Genomic DNA, 18,088 nt, shown 5'->3' with positions numbered 1-18,088 from the left:
CGTCAATGAGTGATAGGAGAGGTATCTGCCCATAGGTTTGTTGCTGCATTGTGTCCCTTCGAAGGACGATGACAGTCAACGAGTGATAGGAGAGGTATCTGGCCGTAGGTTTGTTGCTGCATTGTGTCCCTTCGAAGAACGAAGACAGTCAACGAGTGATAGGAGAGGTATCTGGCCATTGTTGCTGCATTGTGTCCCTTCGAAGAACGATGACAGTCAACGAGTGATAGGAGAGGTATCTGGCCTTTGTTGCTGCATTGCGTCCCTTCAAAGGACGATGACAGTCAACGAGTGATAGGAGAAGTATCTGGCCATTGTTGCTGCATTGTGTCCCTTCGAAGGGCGATGACAGTCAACGAGTGATAGGAGAGGTATCTGGCCATTGTTGCTGCATTGTGTCCCTTCAAAGGACGATGACAGTCAACGAGTGATAGGAGAGGTATCTGACCATTGCTGCTGCATTGTGCCCCTTCGAAGGACGATGACCGTCAATGAGTGATAGGAGAGGTATCTGGCCATTGTTGCTGCATTGCGTCCCTTCAAAGGACGATGACAGTCAGCGAGTGATAGGAGAAGTATCTGGCCATTGTTGCTGCATTGTGTCCCTTCGAAGGACGATGACAATCAACAAGTGATAGGAGAGGTATCTGGCCATTGTTGCTGCATTGTGCCCTTCAGAGGGCGATGACAGTGAACGAGTGATAGAAGAGGTATCTGGCCATTGTTGCTGCATTGTGTCCCTTCGAAGGACGATGACAGTCAACGAGTGATAGGAGAGGTATCTGGCCATTGTTGCTGTATTGTGTCCCTTCGAAGGACGAAGACAGTCAACGAGTGTTAGGAGAGGTATCTGGCCATAGGTTTGTTGCTGCATTTTGCCCCTTCGAAGGACGATGACCGTCAACGAGTGATAGGAGAGATATCTTTCCATTGTTGCTGCATTGTGTCCCTTCGAAGAACGATGACAGTCAACGAGTGATAGGAGAGGTATCTGGCCATTGTTGCTGCATTGTGTCCCTTCAAAGGGCGATGACAATCAACGAGTGATAGGAGAGGTATCTGACCATTGTTGCTGCATTGCGTCCCTTCAAAGGACGATGACAGTCAACGAGTGATAGGAGAGGTATCTGGCCATTGGTTTGTTGCTGCATTGTGCCCTTCAAAGGGCGATGACAATCAACGAGTGATAGGAGAGGTATCTGGCCATAGGTTTGTTGCTGCATTGTGCCCTTCAGAGGGCGATGACAGTCAATGAGTGATAGGAGAGGTATCTGGCCATAGGTTTGTTACTGCATTGTGTCCCTTCGAAGGACGATGAGTCAACGAGTGATAGGAGAGGTATCTGGCCATTGTTGCTGCATTGTGCCCTTCAAAGGGCGATGACAGTCAACGAGTGATAGGAGAGGTATCTGGCCATAGGTTTGTTGTTGCATTGTGCCCCTTCGAAGGGCGATGAAAGTCAACAAGTGGTAGGAGAGGTATCTGGCCATAGTTGCTGCATTGTGCCCTTCAAAGGGCGATGACAGTCAACGAGTGATAGGAGAGGTATCTGGCCATTGTTGCTGCATTGCGTCCCTTCGAAGGGCGATGACAGGCAACGAGTGATAGGAGAGGTATCTGGCCATTGGTTTGTTGCTGCATTGTGCCCTTCAGAGGGCGATGACAGTCAACGAGTGATAGGAGAGGTATCTGGCCATTGGTTTGTTGCTGCATTGCGTCCCTTCGAATGATGATGGCGGTCAGTGAGTGAGAGAAGAGGTAGCTGGTTAATGGCTTGTTGCTAGACTGTGCCCCTTCTATGGATGATGAGAGTCAGCGAGTGACAGGATCTGAATGCAGCTCTAAAACAACGCAGAGTGCTGCAAAATCCTTTTCCCTACTCTTCGATCACTTAGACGGCTGTGATTCTCAGGAAGTATCAGGGGAGCATGTCCTCTCTCTAGGGCTCTGAATGTTTCTGCTGGGTGGTTAAATTCACATTTCGCCTCTTTGGTAGGAAGACTGAAGAGGGTTAGGTCCATCCCACACAAAAAGATATGGGGTGACAGCGTGTTTCAAAGAGATGAGCTCTATGTGTCCGATTTGGGAAGACAGGTGCTTATCAAGAAATTGTCATTTCCTTCCGCTTGGGACCTGGTGAAAGGGTGAAGGATGGAGACCACGGTGGCCTGGTTTGTAAGGTTCTTGGAGATCAATGCAGCTCACAGTTTATCATGGTAAGGCCAGGGTTTTAAGTGGGCCGGTTCTCACCGGGTCTAAGCACTGGCAGTTTTTAAAGGGGGCCTCGAAACGGGTCTCTGTCGGGCTCTGCTTTGTGCCCTGGCACAGGCGGTCCCGGACTGCAGTGACAGCGGGCACATCGATGGGCGCTGCTCACCCTACTCACTTCTCACTAGTGGAGAAGTTACGGCATGACGTCATGCCAGGTGAGCGTTGTAATGGAAGGGAAATCCTTTAAAGAGAGTCATTTTCTTTCTGGATTTACATTCTCTTTTTGAAACTCAGGAGCAGCAACATTTTCGTGGTGTCACATGCAACTAACAACCACTGATAAAGCCAATAATCCTGACTTCTTGTAGGTATGATGTTACTTGTTGTATCATATATCTGGATGCAACGACAGAAACCGCAAAATACAAGTCGGGGCACACTATGCTAAACACAGATTTTTAGCTGACGTGTATTTAAGCCACGCCCTTAATTACGTTGGCCACGCCCTTTTGAAAGACCCTCCAGTTTTTTCATCCCACTTAAAGCCCTGTGTAAGGCTTTGCACAAACAATTCTACCACCAACATGGAGCACTGAGGGTTTGGACTTTTTGTGACACAGGACTGGGGACCAGACTTCTGACCCCTGTGTTCCGAGCCCCGGAGGCCAAACGCAACAGAAGTGGAGTGAGTCTGGAACACGGTGTCCAGGGAAAGGTACCCCGGTCAACCGCAGAGCATGCGTTTGTTTGTTTTTAATAGTTTGATATCTTGCCAATAAGGCAAAAAAACAATAGTGTAATATACATTCAAATTGATGAACAACATCCTTCTTAGAAACCTTAATTCGCCATAAATGACTGTCACTGTAGCAATAGACACGTGCATCTACAATGCCCTAATCAGCCATAGAGAACATTCAAAAGGCACAGTCAGGAACGTGCCTGCAATGAAGCAGGCTTCGTATCTCAGGGTGTGTGTTTGACTGCCTGAGGGTAGGAGCCCCCGAGCCCACGAAGCGACTCTCCCTGCCAGTCAGTGATATTTTAAGGGCCACGAAAGAAGCATTAAGAGCTGCCGAGCATCCAGACGTGTCCAATTAGAACCTGCAGGAGGAGCTCTCGTCTGGGCTCGGGGCTGGAGCAGCGCTGACCACAAAATGCAATTGTTTTTCTGATCGTCACCATATAATTAATGAAAGTATTTCAACTGTAAATTGTTTGATTTTTAAATATTTTAGATTTTTCTGTAAGGTTGATTGGTATGGTAGTTTTTAATGTCAATGTATATTGTGAACAATATTCAAAGTATTCATGGTTTATTGTTTTGTAAGTAAAACGTCCCGTTCTTGTTAGAGTTTGAACACTTTGTATCTGGGTGCGCTTCCTGGCGTGAGGGCCCCCCCGCCCCCCACCACGCCTTGCTCACCCCCAGCCGATGGTACCGAGACACGGCCGGGGCACAGTGCCCTCTTGGGCCATTAATCAGCCGCGAGCATCCCTGGCCACCTTCAGGTGTGTAAGTGGCCCAGAGTCCGCGAGCTCTGACCTGCTAACTAATTGCTAATTGGGAACTTCACCTTCTGGCAAACAGTTCACATGATTTAGTGGCCTCCACATACAAAGGCGTCTGATGCAGGCCCTCGGTCCCGGCGATGCTGTCGTCTCCTTTGTTTTGAAAAGAGACAAGAGTGACTTTGCAAAGTCGTTAAAAGTCAGTTCTTCAAACTGTGACAGTGATGAGAGCTGAACTTGACGTGGAATGTAGGGGTCAACTGGGTTATTTTTCCAAGACACTATGTTCGTAAGCGTGCTGTTTAAAGAGCAGACTGCGCACAGTGCTGAATACCTTATGCATTGCTCGCCCTAAGTTGGCCGGGTATGCCAAGACGTGGGTCCCTTGCTCTCTTTGCCACTGGATTCAAGCTAGCCTGGCTGATGAGGGGTGACATACCCTGAAACCGGTCCTAGGAAGCTTGTTTCCGGTCCAGGGAGGACCTGGCCTGGCAGTTCGGGCTGGACTGTTCCCATGAGGCACAGGGTCAGACTGATTTGCATATGGCCGGGTCTGAACTGGGGTGGCGTGGTGAGCAAAGGAACGATGATGGATTTAAACGGAGATCTCTTGACTGGGGGTGAATATTCGATTTGTTCCACATTCCGCACTTCATTTGTGTGTCTTTGCACAAGAGTTACCAATCATGCTGATATGTTTCTGGTTTCGATGCTGTGTAGTTTATTGTGGTGGAGATTTATATAGAGCATCAAATCCCTCCTTTGTGCAAACTTGGATAGTTTGCAGTTGAACACCAGGTCAAGACAGTGTAGACAATCATGGGCCCCATTTACGAGGTCCCTGTGAGTAATGTTAGTGATGCTCCAGCAGTGCAGACTGCAGGGCCCCATCTGCAAGGCACAAGACTGAGGCAACGCAGCGCAAGTCGCTGCGTTGCCACACCCTGCAATAGGGGGGCATGCTATGGACGTTACGGTGGGTGTTCACATGTAACACCTCTGGCATTTGACACATTTACAAGGTTTCGTAAAGCTGGGAATGCGTCAAAAGCCTGCACCTCCTCAGGGGAGGTGTAGGGGAGGCGCCACGAGGAGAAATAACATCATTTCTCCTATTGTTTTCCTCTATGTGTGCTGCATTCTGCAGCACACATAAAACGAGGAGATCGCCTGCAATTATTGTTTTTGCGCAGGAAGATGCCACTTCCTGCACAGAAACAATCATCCCTAAAATGCAGACACTATGGCACAAGGGGTGCTTGCATAGGCACATGGCAGCCATTTGTTCACCAGTTCAGGGGGCAATGACAGGAATTTGTCATTTTTGATAGATATGGCGCATTCCTGTCTTCCTTTGTGTGTACACTCTCCGGCATCCCTTAAATGGATGGATGTGCTTAAAGTTCTGACGCGCTCCGACTCGAAGACTGGTGCCCTCATTTATAAGAGGACTGTGCTGCCAGGGCAACACTTTTTGTGACGATCTGGCGGCGCAGGCCTCTCAATCATCGATGCAAAGTCACCCTGCGTGGCTACATAGATATGGAGTAAGGCAAGGTGGCGCTGCCCTGCCTTATTCTGTGTCAATGAGGCGGTCTGTGGGCATTGCTATGGGTGTTACCACTCAACAGCCGTGGATTTTGACACTGTTCCAGATTTACAATATCACGTAAACCTGGGGCAGCACCTAAAACGCATGCCTCCCCAGAGCAGGCGTAATGAGGAGAAATGTTTCCTTTCTCCTCATTTTTACCACTTTCCACATGTGCTGCAATCCACAGCACACAGAGAGCGAGGCAAACGCCTCTCAGGATTGTTTCTGTGCAGGAAGGGGGCCCTTCCTGCACAAAAACATTCATGCCAACAACAAGGGTGACTGCATTGGTGCTCGGCTGAAAATTGTGCACCAGCGCTGGCTGAAAGGACAGAAATGCACCCTGCCCTTTCGCATTGTTGTAGGGCAGCACAGTAAAATCACTTGTGGTGCTGCCCTACATCAATTCTTCGCAAATGAGGTCTTAACTCTGCCAGGAAAATACGGCATCACAACTATTTTATCTATGTATTTAAAAGATGTAAAATGGCTTGTATGTTTGCTCACAGCCACAACAGATACTAGAGCCTGCATCCTTTGTGCAAATTTACAGAGAATAGAACTGAACAAATTTGATAAATATTCAAATTGTGATGAAGACTCACTCGTGAATTATGTCTATGGGGTCGAAACAGTTCAACCTTAGATGAGATAGAGTCATTTAGTGTGATTGGTCGTTTTTCAAGACAATCTTTTATTAGTCTTTATGATAAAAATCTCTTTGTGTTACAGTTTGTTGTATCTAGCTCTTAGACACATGCCCTGTTTTGCATTACACTATAGTATAACTTTGTTGTTATTCATCATTTACAGTGCGCAATTGAATTCCTACTTACAACCAAATCCACTGGCTTAACTGCCATGAACCTTCAGACAGAGCGAAAGAGGTGGCCATCTGGATCATGTACTAGCATTCCCTCTGTACACTCTCCTTCCTTCTGTGATAGGCTGACAAGGCAAGGGGCTGGAAGATCCCTCTCCTTCCTTCCGTGATAGGCTGACAAGGCAAGGGGGCTGAAAGATTCCTCTCCTTCCTTCTCTGATAGGCTGACAAGGTAAGGGGGCAGGAAGATCCCTCTCATTCCTTCCTTGATAGGCTGACAAGGTAAGGGGGCTGGAAGATTCCTCTCCTTCCATCCGTGATAGGCTGACAAGGCAAGGGGCTGGAAGATCCCTCTTCTTCCTTCCCTGATAGGCTGACAAGGCAAGGGGCTGGAAGATCCCTCTCCTTCCTTCCTTGATAGGCAGACAAGGCAAGGGGCTGGAAGATCCCTCTCCTTCCTTCCCTGATAGCCTGACAAGGCAAGGGGGCAGGAAGATCCCTCTCATTCCTTCCTTGATAGACTGACATGGCAAGGAGTGGACAACCCCTCTCCTTTCCCTCATAGGCTGCAAGGGGGCTGGAGGATCCCTCTCATTCCTTCCCTGATAGGCTGACAAAGCAAGTGGGAGGAAGCTCTATCTCCTTCCTTCCCTGATAGGCTGCAAGGGGGCTGAAGGATCCCTCTCCTTCCTTCCTTGATAGGCTGACAAGGCAAGGGGGCAGGAAGATCCCTCTCATTCCTTCCTTGATAGGCTGACAAGACAAGGGGCGGAAGATCCCTCTCATTCTTTCCCTCATAGGGTGCAAGGGGGCTGGAATATCCCTCTCATTCCTTCCCTGATAGGCTAACAAAGCAAGTGGGCAGGAAGCTCCATCTCCTTCCTTCCCTGATAGGCTGACAAAGCAAGTGGGCAGGAAGCTCCATCTCCTTCCTTCCCTGATAGGCTGACAAGGCAAGAGGGCAGGAAGCTCCATCTCCTTCCTTCCCTGATAGGCTGACAAAGCAAGTGGGCAGGAAGCTCCATCTCCTTCCTTCCCTGATAGGCTGACAAGGCAAGAGGGCAGGAAGCTCCATCTCCTTCCTTCCCTGATAGGCTGACAAAGCAAGTGGGCAGGAAGATCCCTCTCCCTCCTTCCCTGATAGGCTGCATGAGGGCTGAAGGATCCCTCGCCTTCCTTCCCTGATAGGCTGACAAGATAAGAGGCAGGAAGAGCTCAGCCTGGGCCCCCCTTTCACTCGCAGGTGTATGAGAAGCATGAAGGGCCCAGCAGGCCGGGGAAGGGTCTTGGAGAGGGTTCCTCCGTCCGCTCTGCCCTGGCAGCCGCACGGGAGAGGTGAATGCCGTCTTCTCAGAGGCACACACAGGATTTGTTTCTGCAGTGGGTGATGCTCCCCAGTGCCTTGCAATCCAAGGTTCCAGGGTCTTCTTTTTAGGGGTGCTTGTAGAACCTCCCAGTTTATCCCACGTAGTTAATTGCTGGAGGAGTCAAATGCATTGTTTAGAACTTTAAAAGGAGCATTTTATTGGGAAGTACCCCTCATATCCTCCTAGATAATTGTTGGCGCCCTCACTACGGTCATCCCTCGGTGCAGGGCTGCTCAGCCAGAGATTGCTGACAGTGTTTAACATTTTATGTAATATATGCGAGCACATCTGGTTTTTTTTTATTTTGGAGCGCCTCGATGAAACTATTTCACATGGGGCCAGCGTCGGATTGGTATCGCGGGCACCCGAGCAGTGCCCGAGGGGCCGGTGCCGAGTTCCAACTGTGGGCTGCGTTTGGAGCAGTCTGGGAGCAGATTTGGGCGGTATCGCTGTTGCTCAGATGTTCGGATACAGCCAGCGGCCCAGTGGGTGTCTGAGTGGCCTTTCTGGAGGCAGATGGGCGATCATTACCTCACGTTTAGCAACAGGCAGAGGTGTCACTTTTTTTCTCTCGCCGGGCCGGCCCATGAATGTATGCATACCTTAGCAGGGCAGGGGACCTGAGCAGAAGTGGCCTCACTTGTTCTCAGTCACCAGTGTAAACAAATCCGTGCATTTTTTTGTATCTCCCTCCCCCCCTTTTTTTAATAAAATTTTGCCGAAGCAGTGTTTGCGGAAAGGAAATATGCAAATGTGGGCCACTTTGTTTTTTAGCATGCCCTGGCCGATTTTGAATCCCAATCCAACCCTGCATAGGGCGCTATGAAAGTTTGGACCAGTGTACGGGTGCACGTGGCTTGAGCATGCTGCTCTGCTCCAGCAAGCTTGGGGCTTGCTGCAGTCTGCTGGCAGCCTCACCCAACTGCTTGCTACAATGTATCATTATTGCGCTTTTCAATCCCTGCGGTGCAGCCTCTGACTATCAGCCTGACGTCATTGCTGCGGACGTCATATCCTGCTGTTAGAGCATGGCACGGGTGGGGAGTTTGTTTTGCGAGCCTTAGGGCGGCTAGCTAAATTTAGGCAGTGTTGCGGCGACGCGCTGCAAATAATCATGGTGCAGGCGGCTGTGCTACGGAGCCTCGGCCTCCAGGAGCATCAGAGCAGGTGCAGGTGAGTGGCCCTTGGAAGAGGCGTGGGTGCCCCAGTACGGTGTCAGTGGCATTTTATGCTGGCAGGTGCAAGAGGCGGCATAAAATAGTCGGGCTACGGCTTATGTACTCACCAATAACCCTGACAACTGCTGCAGTTACCTTGTTGTGTGTCACTTTAGATACCCGTATATAGGTCTATTGAATCATGTCCTTACATAGGCAAAATTCGACTTGTCCTTATTTAGGCATATTATTCCAGTCCTTATTTAGGCATTGGTCTTGCAGATCCAAATACAGGCATAATATCAGATATGGTGGGTAATAGCAATCCCTACACAGGGATGAGCCCCACTTAAAGTTGATGAAAGCAATCAATTCTTTTAGCAATTCGTAGCGTTGTTACAATTGACAATATGGGGTGCTGTATACACTCGTAGCACTGATTACCCAACAGTACTATTGGCAAGTCAACAAAAACCTGCACATACAAATGAAGAATACTCAGTAATAGCACTCCCTGATCCAGTCACATTTGGTGCTTTTCGCCCAAAATACAGATAGTAAATGCGTGTAAGCAACTTGATGACACATTTTGAACAGATACAGATTAATATGGCCTTAATTTATGTCAATGCATTCTCCACACTTGACTTCAGTTCGTCTTCTTTATTTCTGTATACTAGGTTTCATAGCAATAGATATAAACCAAGCCAACACGTGTTTCGTCTGTACCATAGTGCGTATGCAGACTTTTTCAAGGCAATTGCGCAAGTCAAATCAAATCACTTAGGCCATCTGGTAGTGAAGCCTCAGATGTCCCAAGAGAATAAAAAGGCACTGCCACGTAAGAAATGACCACAATACAGTCGGCTGTCGAAACGGTAGCTTATAGGTCAAGCATACATGTGTCTAAGAGGAAACAGATTTCATCATCGGTCTGTCGGTTATTCAAGGAATTCATGTCCACATTAGTAGAATGTCAAGCGCACATCGTATCCTTTAGAGAGTTAAGTAAACTACTCTTATTATTCAGTAAAAACGCAGTGGGCTGCCCAACCTTGATAAGCCGGCTCCCTTATACCAGGTATATAAAGAAGAATAAAGAAGACGAACTGACGTTAAGTGTGGAGAATTCATTGACATAAATTAAGGCCATATTAATCTGTATCTGTTCAAATTGTGTCATCAAGTTGCTTACACGCATTTGCTATCTGTATTTTGGGCGAAAAGCACCAAATGTGACTGGATCAGGGAGTGCTATTACTGAGTATTCTCCAAATACAGGCATGGTCACCTACATCCGTCCATCCCACGTCACAACGAATTCTTAGAAACCAGACCCTTAAGCCGTTGCGATTTTCCCTGCTGGGATTATTGATTTCTCCAAGAACTCATCTATTTTGCATGAAGTACTATTTCTTAGGGGTTCATTCATGACGTCTTCCTCTGCCCGTCTTTACGTCAATGCTAGCATTCCTAGACACCTTCCTGGTATAAATATACCTTCACTTGCCCTAGCAATTCACGGCACGGCACAGCTCGGCTATACGGTTCGCCACGGCAAGTCCTGAAGGAGTTCAAGTCCCCACCCGACGCACTGAACAGACGCTGTCTTCCCTGCACGCAGAGATTCCAGCTCCCAGTGTTCCAACTCCCCTTGCGGGACGTTAGAGTTCGTGATCTGGAAAGAGATTCCCACCTCTCTCATTCTAAGGTATGGAGCTGACTAGAACCTAAGGAAATTCTAGGCATCTCATATGAAATACTAACTTAAGCTCAGACCAACTATAGCTTAAATCAGCACCTACTTCCTACCTCGCACTACATTCAAGTTAGGTACACTGGGGTAGAATTATTTAGAAGCACCAGATGAGTATCCACTTTTAGCCTGTGTATGTATACAGATATAGGTCATAGCTAAAAGACAATGAAATTAAATGAAATGAAATGAAAACGATATTTATAAAGCGCATGGCTACCCGGGAGTGTCCCAGCGCTGAAGGATCAGACAAGGACGGAGGCCGGACTATGGGAACAGCCAGGTCTTAAGTTGTTTTCTGAAGGTCAGATGATTGGGAATCAGACGTAGCTGAAGCGGCAGGGAGTTCCAGAGTTTGGAGACATTGTAAGAAAAGAGTCGTCCGCCACTTCTGGCTCTTTTTATCCTCGGCACCTCGGCCAGACGCAGGTCATCTGATCGAAGTTTTCTCTTGGCTTTGTAGGGAAGAATCAGGGCTGAGTTGATTGCTGGGCCTGTACCTGACAGTGTTTTATGGGCAATACATAGTGACTTGAATTTAATGCGTTCAAGCACGGGAAGCCAGTGGAGGGAGTGTAAGGCAGGTTTGGCTGATTGTCTGTTTGGGGTGCCCGTTAGAATTCTGGCTGCGCTGTTTTGAACTAACTGGAGTTTGGCAATTACTGAGGAGGGTGAGCCTAGGTATAAGGCATTCCCATAGTCAAGCCTGGAGAGTATAAGGGATTGTATTAGTATATTTTTTGCTGGAGTGGGGAGCAAAGGGAAAACTTTGCAGGCCATTCTGAGCATGCCGAAACAGGTGGCTGTTGTCTTCCTGGCCTGTGTTCTAAAGGTCAGGTCTTGGTCCAGCCAAATGCCCAGACTTTTGATTTCGGACTTATGGGTGGGGGGTGGTCCCATGCTTAGAGGCCACATTGAGTTAGGGTGAAAGCTGCTGTGGTTGCCTAAGACCATAGTCTCGGTCTTTCCACCGTTGAGCTTGAGTTGGGAGTGATCCATCCATTCTGAGATGTCTTTTAGACAGGAATGGAGGCTATTGGTGTTATTTACTGCCTGATTAAGTGCTACCACCAGTTGCGTGTCGTCCGCGTAGGTCACTATGCGGATGCCATGGGGGGCAACTATGGCTGCTAGGGGGGACATGTAAACGTTAAAAAGGGTCGGGCTGAGAGAGGAGCCCTGTGGGACCCCACTCTTTAAATTGGCTGGTTCAGACATTACTTTTTCCTCGAAAACGTGAAAGGTTCTTCCTTCTAGGAAGGACCGCATCCATTGAAGCACAGTGCCTGTGACTCCTATGTTCCTCAACCGGTTGATGAGGGTCTCATGGTTCACTGTGTCGAATGCCGCGCTTAGGTCTAGGAGGATAATAGCTGTGGAGCCTCCTGAATCGAGGATTTTTCTGCTTTCCTCAACTACTGCTAGCAGGGCTGTCTCTGTGCTCTGACGAGGTCGGAATCCAGTCTGAGAAGAGTGCAGCAGGTTGTGAGTTTCTAGGAAGCCTGAAAGAGTCTGATTGACAAATTTTTCAGTAATTTTGCTTATTCCTGGTAAAAGGGAAATTGGGCGGTAGTTTCCCATTTCAGTGGGGTCTAGGTTAGGTTTCTTAAGTAGAGCCCTAACCATCGCCTGTTTCCAGCTGGCAGGGACTGATCCTGTGTTGAGTGAGGCGTTAATCAGGTTCAGTATGTTTGGGGCTAAGGTGGTTATTGCTTTCTTCAGAATGTATAGTGGAGCTGGGTCTGTTGGTGATCCGCTTTTAATGGTGGAAAGCAGGGTGAGAAGAGTTTCTGAGTTCATAGGGGGAAAGGTCTCCAGAATGGGTTTGGTTGAGTGAGAGTCTGGGTAGAGTGAAGTTTCCAGCGCTTCATTCCTCTGAGGGAGGGATTCGAGGATGGTTTGTATCTTATGGTTGAAGAAGCTAGCTAATTTGTTGCAACGTTGGCCTGAAGGGTCGGGAGCAGTGCGGGGGGCAGGTGTTTTAAGTATTTTTTTAATAATGGTGAATGTTTCTCTGGGCGAGTTCTGGGCTGAAAGAATTTTTTCTTCATAGTAGGAAGATTGGGCCTTTTTTATTTGAGATTTGTACATTTGGATGGCCGCTCTGTATTCTAATTTTTTTGTAGGGAGGTATTCTTTTCTCCATTGCCTTTCCTTGGTTTTGCATTGCTGTTTAAATGCTCTTAACTCAGGGGTGAACCAAGGGGCCATGTGGGGCCTTTCAGACTTTTTTATTCTAACTTTGGGGAGGACGGAATCCAGTGATTGATTTATCCAGTCTGAAAAATTTTTGTTGGCAATTGTTGGGCAGAGGTTAGATTCGGGTTGGGTTCTTTCAAGGGTTTGGATCCATTTCTCCAAAGGAAGTTTAGCCCAGGGGCGGTCATAGGTCCAGGAGGTTTGGAGGGGGGGATTCAGGTATGGAAGGCTCCAGGATAGGTTTATCAAAAAATGATCAGTCCATGGGAGAGGAATAGGGTCATCTCCTTTGAGGTCTACTAGATTTGAGAAAACTTGATCTAATAGGTGGCCTTTAATATGAGTGGCTTGAAGAATTTTTTCCTTCATGTGTAGTGCAGAGAGGTCCCTAGTCAACTCCTTAGCGTTGCCAGACGAGATATCCTCAAAGTGGAGGTTGTAGTCTCCCAGGAGAGTAAAATTGGGTGCTGAACTTGCAAGATTAGCTGTGGTCTTGAGCAGCGAATGGTGGAAGGAGCCGAGGGCTCCAGGAGGGCGATAAATGAGGATACCCGAGAATGATAGGCTTGGTGAGATTTCTATGTTGAAGTAGGTGCTTTCGCAGTCGGTGATTGGACTCCCAAACAGACGACAGATAAATTGGGGTTTATGAATAATCGCAATCCCGCCCCCCCTGCCTGTTGCGCGGTCGACCCTCTGCATCATAAAGCCTTGAGGGAGGGCTTGAATGATGTCGGGTTCTGCGCATGAGGTGAGCCATGTTTCCGTCAGAAATAGCACATCAGGGTCTAAATCTTGGAGGAGCATCCAGATTTCGGTAGTATGTTTGGAGAGAGATCTACAGTTTAGTAGTGATATTTTGAGCACTGCAGAAGGGGAGGAAGGCTCTAGGTTAGGAGGAGTAAAATTGTGCAGACAGTAAGGGCAATAGTCGGGGATTTTATCCGGCGGAATGGAGTGTGTACAGGCGTTGCTTACAGGTCTATTAAGCTGGTTGAGCTGAGTGAGTGAGTAGTAATGTTGAACGGGGGACCTAGATGCAGGGTTTGTGGTCCCTGGGCCCGGTCTGGCGCGGATGGGCGCAGACGGGCTGGCCTTTGGCGCGCCTTCGGCGCGCCGGCGGCGCGCCCGCTGCGCGCGTCCGCTGCGCGTGACTCCAGACATGTGGGTTTTAAAGGGCAGGAGACAGCTACTAGAATGCTGACCTGCGCCAGTGGGCTTCCTCACTTCCTGTGTTGCGGTATTTTCCCTCCACACAATCTGAACTTTCAGTGGTGGACCGGGGAATCGCAAGACACAGCGTGAAGGTAAGCAAAGTATTGGTGTGATTATTTAAAATACAAATTAAAATTCACATTACAATGCTGTTGCAGTTTTACTTCTTCTTACTGCTGACGCTGTGCATATTATATCTTGCTTTCTGTCTAATTATCATGACAGCTCATATCTCTTACACGAGAACTAAGACTGTTCAATAAATCCTTTTTTATTGAAAACGCCCGTCTTCCTATTTTCTGTGTAACTCTGAATAAACTAAGCATGCATGATTGACTGAGGGAAACTGTTATCTATTGTTTCCACGATTCTGAGATTGTTCCGATTCTGAAAGGAAACAACGTTGCCATGTTTATGCGGTTGTCAGAAACTAATCCCTTCTTGTTCATTCGAGAAGTTTCTAGTGACCTCTGAGTTAGCTGGCTCACAAGTAATTGAGTTTAATATACTCAATAGGAGCATACTGACCTCAGTCCTATGCACAGAACTATAGTGTATATTATTCCAATGCTCAGAGCCTATAAGGGAAATAGGAACTACACTACAACCTAACGGCCCTGCATGTTGGCACTGCCCCTTAGCGATATGGAAATTGTCCCCTTTTCCTGCTGTGGTTCTGTGAATTCTGAACCCGTTCAATGAAGGTTGTCGTATCGTGATGATTTTGGTGTCAGCGAACCGCGAATGACAAGTGCGGTATGCATGAGTGTTTTCGTCATGCTACACCGATGATTTCACTGTGTATTTGACGATCTAGTCTGAACCCTTGGGTTTCATTTTGTGCATAACCGCCATTTTGTGGTTGCCCTCACATAGGCCAATGACTACAGGATGACTGGCCAAGCAAGCCTCTAGGGACGCATACACCTTAGCTTGAGTTCGTGTTGACTCCTGTTTGACCTGAGTCAACTGACCCTGTTGCCCGAGGCTAAACTTGTTGAGCCAGTACCTTGTTAAGCAGCTGGTCAGATAGAGATCAAAGAGCAGGACATTATTGATTCTATGGCACACGCACACACCCCTCTATCTTGCTTCTCATCTGTTTCTGCTCCTTCCTTTTATGGCCTTATGGCCTAATTATTGTTATGGGTTGAGGTCTTTTATGACAGGCCCGTCCAGCCTGTTCGAGCAAGAATGCTGGATTTTTACCTTGTCATTGGCGATGGGCTGGATAACTGAAAGCAGGTTTGTCGTTATGTGATGCCTCTGTAAATGTCATCCTCTGATTGGTCAAATTTGTAAGTAATTGATGCTAGCCAGGAACGTGGTTTTTGACATAAAAGACGATGCTCCACTCTTTTTGTTTGAGCAGTCTCCTGAGAACATACACCGTGTTGTACTTCTAGGATCTCTGTTACTGGCTGCAGCTAATACATTTGATCTTTGATGTCACCAGAAGAATCCCGTGTCTCTGTACTCTAAGACAGGTGAACCCGAAGACTTCGGGCGTGTCCCCTGCGCCGCTGGGTTTAAATCCCGGTTCTTCAGTTGGCGCCCAACGTTGGGCAACTTCAGTGGTACCGGTCCAAGCCTGAAGATCGTGAGGAGCTTCGTGTGAAAATTCTGGAGGGAGGCCTACCACTTCATCGACCCCTGTATGTCGTTGTGGTCCGAAAGTCTTTGCTGCGAATTTCCCCGCATTCCGACGGCTACGAAGGACTGCTGCCCTGACTGTCGCCCTGTCTTGGAGCCCTTTGATGACTTGTAAAGCGAGACGATAGACGGGTCTTCTGGCGACGTCATCGATATTTCAGTTAAGTATGAGTGGAGCGTCTCCCAGTCCTTAGTTTGCTTTGGTATCCTTCGGGATCGCTTTGATTTGGTACCTGCAGGCCCCAAAGCCGAGGGACTCGTGTATTCACGAGGCTATCGTTTTGATATTCCCTTGAAGTTTGAAGCTAGACTAGTGAGCGAAGATGCCTGGTCTTAGCAGACTTGGAAAGATATTTTGTTATGATTGTAAAAGGGATTCCCGATTGGAGGACTCGTGTCCGGCGCCTCCGATTGGAACTCCGACCTATGAGCTCTATTTAAAACACGGCGTGGGCCCCATCACGTATAATGATGTATGGATTAGGTATACTAGGAAGGATGGTGTCCTAAAGTGGCCCCAATATGGTAGTTACGACACAGAAATTTTAGATAATTTAGAAGTCAGACTCTTCAAAAAGAAAGCCCGGCCGGCAATGTTTGACTCTTTCCGCCTTTGGCGAAAGGAAGCCAAACAAAAGGAAATTAAGTTAGCGAAACGAAATAAGCGTGTACGAGGTATGTCGATGGTGCAGGCTGCTATACAGTTTAGGGATAATGAGGAAGAGCAAGAAAGCGAACAGATGTTTAGGCAACGTCAGTTAGCGGTAGACAAATGTTATCCAGCTTTGCCGCCTCAACAGCAAGAAGAAAAGAAAGATCTTACGAAAGATCCTTTAATGTCGCACCTATTAAGTTCGCCACCCCCTTATGCTCAGAGTGCTACCGCACCTCCGCCACTTGTAGTTGCGCAACCTCCGGTTGTTTTACCTCCAGTGGTTCCTCAACAGCCAGCTCTCCCTCTACTGGCTACTACTACTGCTTCGGCGCAGCCTTCTCAAAGGCCGCCATCTTTGCTACCTCCTTCGTCTGCTACTCCTATACCTTTGTTGTCTGTTCCTTCTGTTACTGTTCCGACTTCGGTTCCTTCTCATTCTGCTTTGTCCCCTGTTCTTTTGTCACCTTCTCCTTCTGCTCGACGGAGAATGACTGATGTGGTTGCTAGTCTTTTTTCTCCTCTAATGGGTTCATTGGGTATGTCTCCTGTTGTAGAGCGTAAGCAATTGTGTAGTCAATTGCCTGGTCCTGATGAACGGACCGTGCTGGATCACTTGGCGCGTAAATGGGTTACCTATCCTTCGCACTATGATCTTGAGGGTGTTATGGATGTTTTCCAACAATGGGAAGCACCGAAACAGAGATACGTATTTGATATGATGTGTTCTTTCCTTCGTGAACATTGGGAAGATAGTGAGGTAGGGCAGACTCCGCCTGAGTTGTTCCGTGTGCAGTCCGAGTTTGCGAAAGGAACTATAGTGGGTCTTGATGTTGAAAGAGCAGTCGCGACATTGTTGTCGTTTAGGAGTGAGTTTCCTTCTAGGTCATTATTTGAGCCTGATTCTTCAGTTAGGAGAAAGGCACATCAATATCCGATGCGTGAGGTTCCTCCCGTTTGGAGACCTGGTGATGCGCAAGTTAATCCACCTGTTCTGCCGCATTTCCAGCGCGTTTGGGTACATGTTCCATGGAAGCATGACGAAGTCCTAGCTCTAAAACAGACTCTGCCTGATCCACGTAAAAATCCTGCGGGGTTTTATAAGGAACTATCTCAAACTGCGGGTTCATGTATTATGAATTTGGCTGATATAGATATGTTATTTGGGAATGTTGTTCCACAGCCTATATGGAGTAAGATTCGTCATACGGATCATGCGCAGGAATTAGGTGATACATGGAATAATCTTAGAACTGCAGATGAAAGACAAATAGGTGGTGCTAAACCCGAGAATGTGATTGCTGATCTCCCTGGTAGAATTATTGATTATATGAAGACTTTGATGCCTGCTATGAGAATAGAAATAAGGATGAGATAGAGAAAGCGGATAAAAAGACTAAAGAATTGAAGACTAAGGTTCTTTTGCAGCAAGCATACCAGCCTCGCAATACCCAGCGTGATTATCAGCAACCCCAACAATATCAGAGAAACTCGCAAAGGTTCGAGTCTTCTCAACAGCGTTTCCCTGTAGGCCCTAATCAGTGTGCGTATTGCAAAGAAGAGGGTCACTTCAAGAATAGTTGCCCGATATTATTACAGCGCACGAATGGTGTTTCTGGTATGAGAGGTCGAGGTGTTCAACAAGCTCCGCGAGGTCGAGGACGTGGTATGTCTCAGATTGCGCGTTCCTTGCCTCCGCAGAATTCGATGAATTGTTTTGATCAACAGAATGGTGCGTCTGGTAGGACGGCTCAGTACTATGCGGATGATTATTACGTTGAAGGTGAGAATATGGAAGGTAATAATTGTTAGGACAGCCACAGACAAAGAAAGGGAGTCGTTTCAGTTCCAGTAGATCAGAGTGGACCTTATGTTGAAGTGATTGCATCAGGTGTGTCAGAACTTTTTCTGTTGGATACTGGTGCTGCGAAGAGTTCTATCATGCACTC

Source organism: Triturus cristatus, chromosome 9 (assembly GCF_964204655.1).
Source record: "Triturus cristatus chromosome 9, aTriCri1.1, whole genome shotgun sequence".
Lineage (NCBI taxonomy): Eukaryota > Metazoa > Chordata > Amphibia > Caudata > Salamandridae > Triturus > Triturus cristatus.
This window is presented reverse-complemented; position numbering follows the sequence as displayed.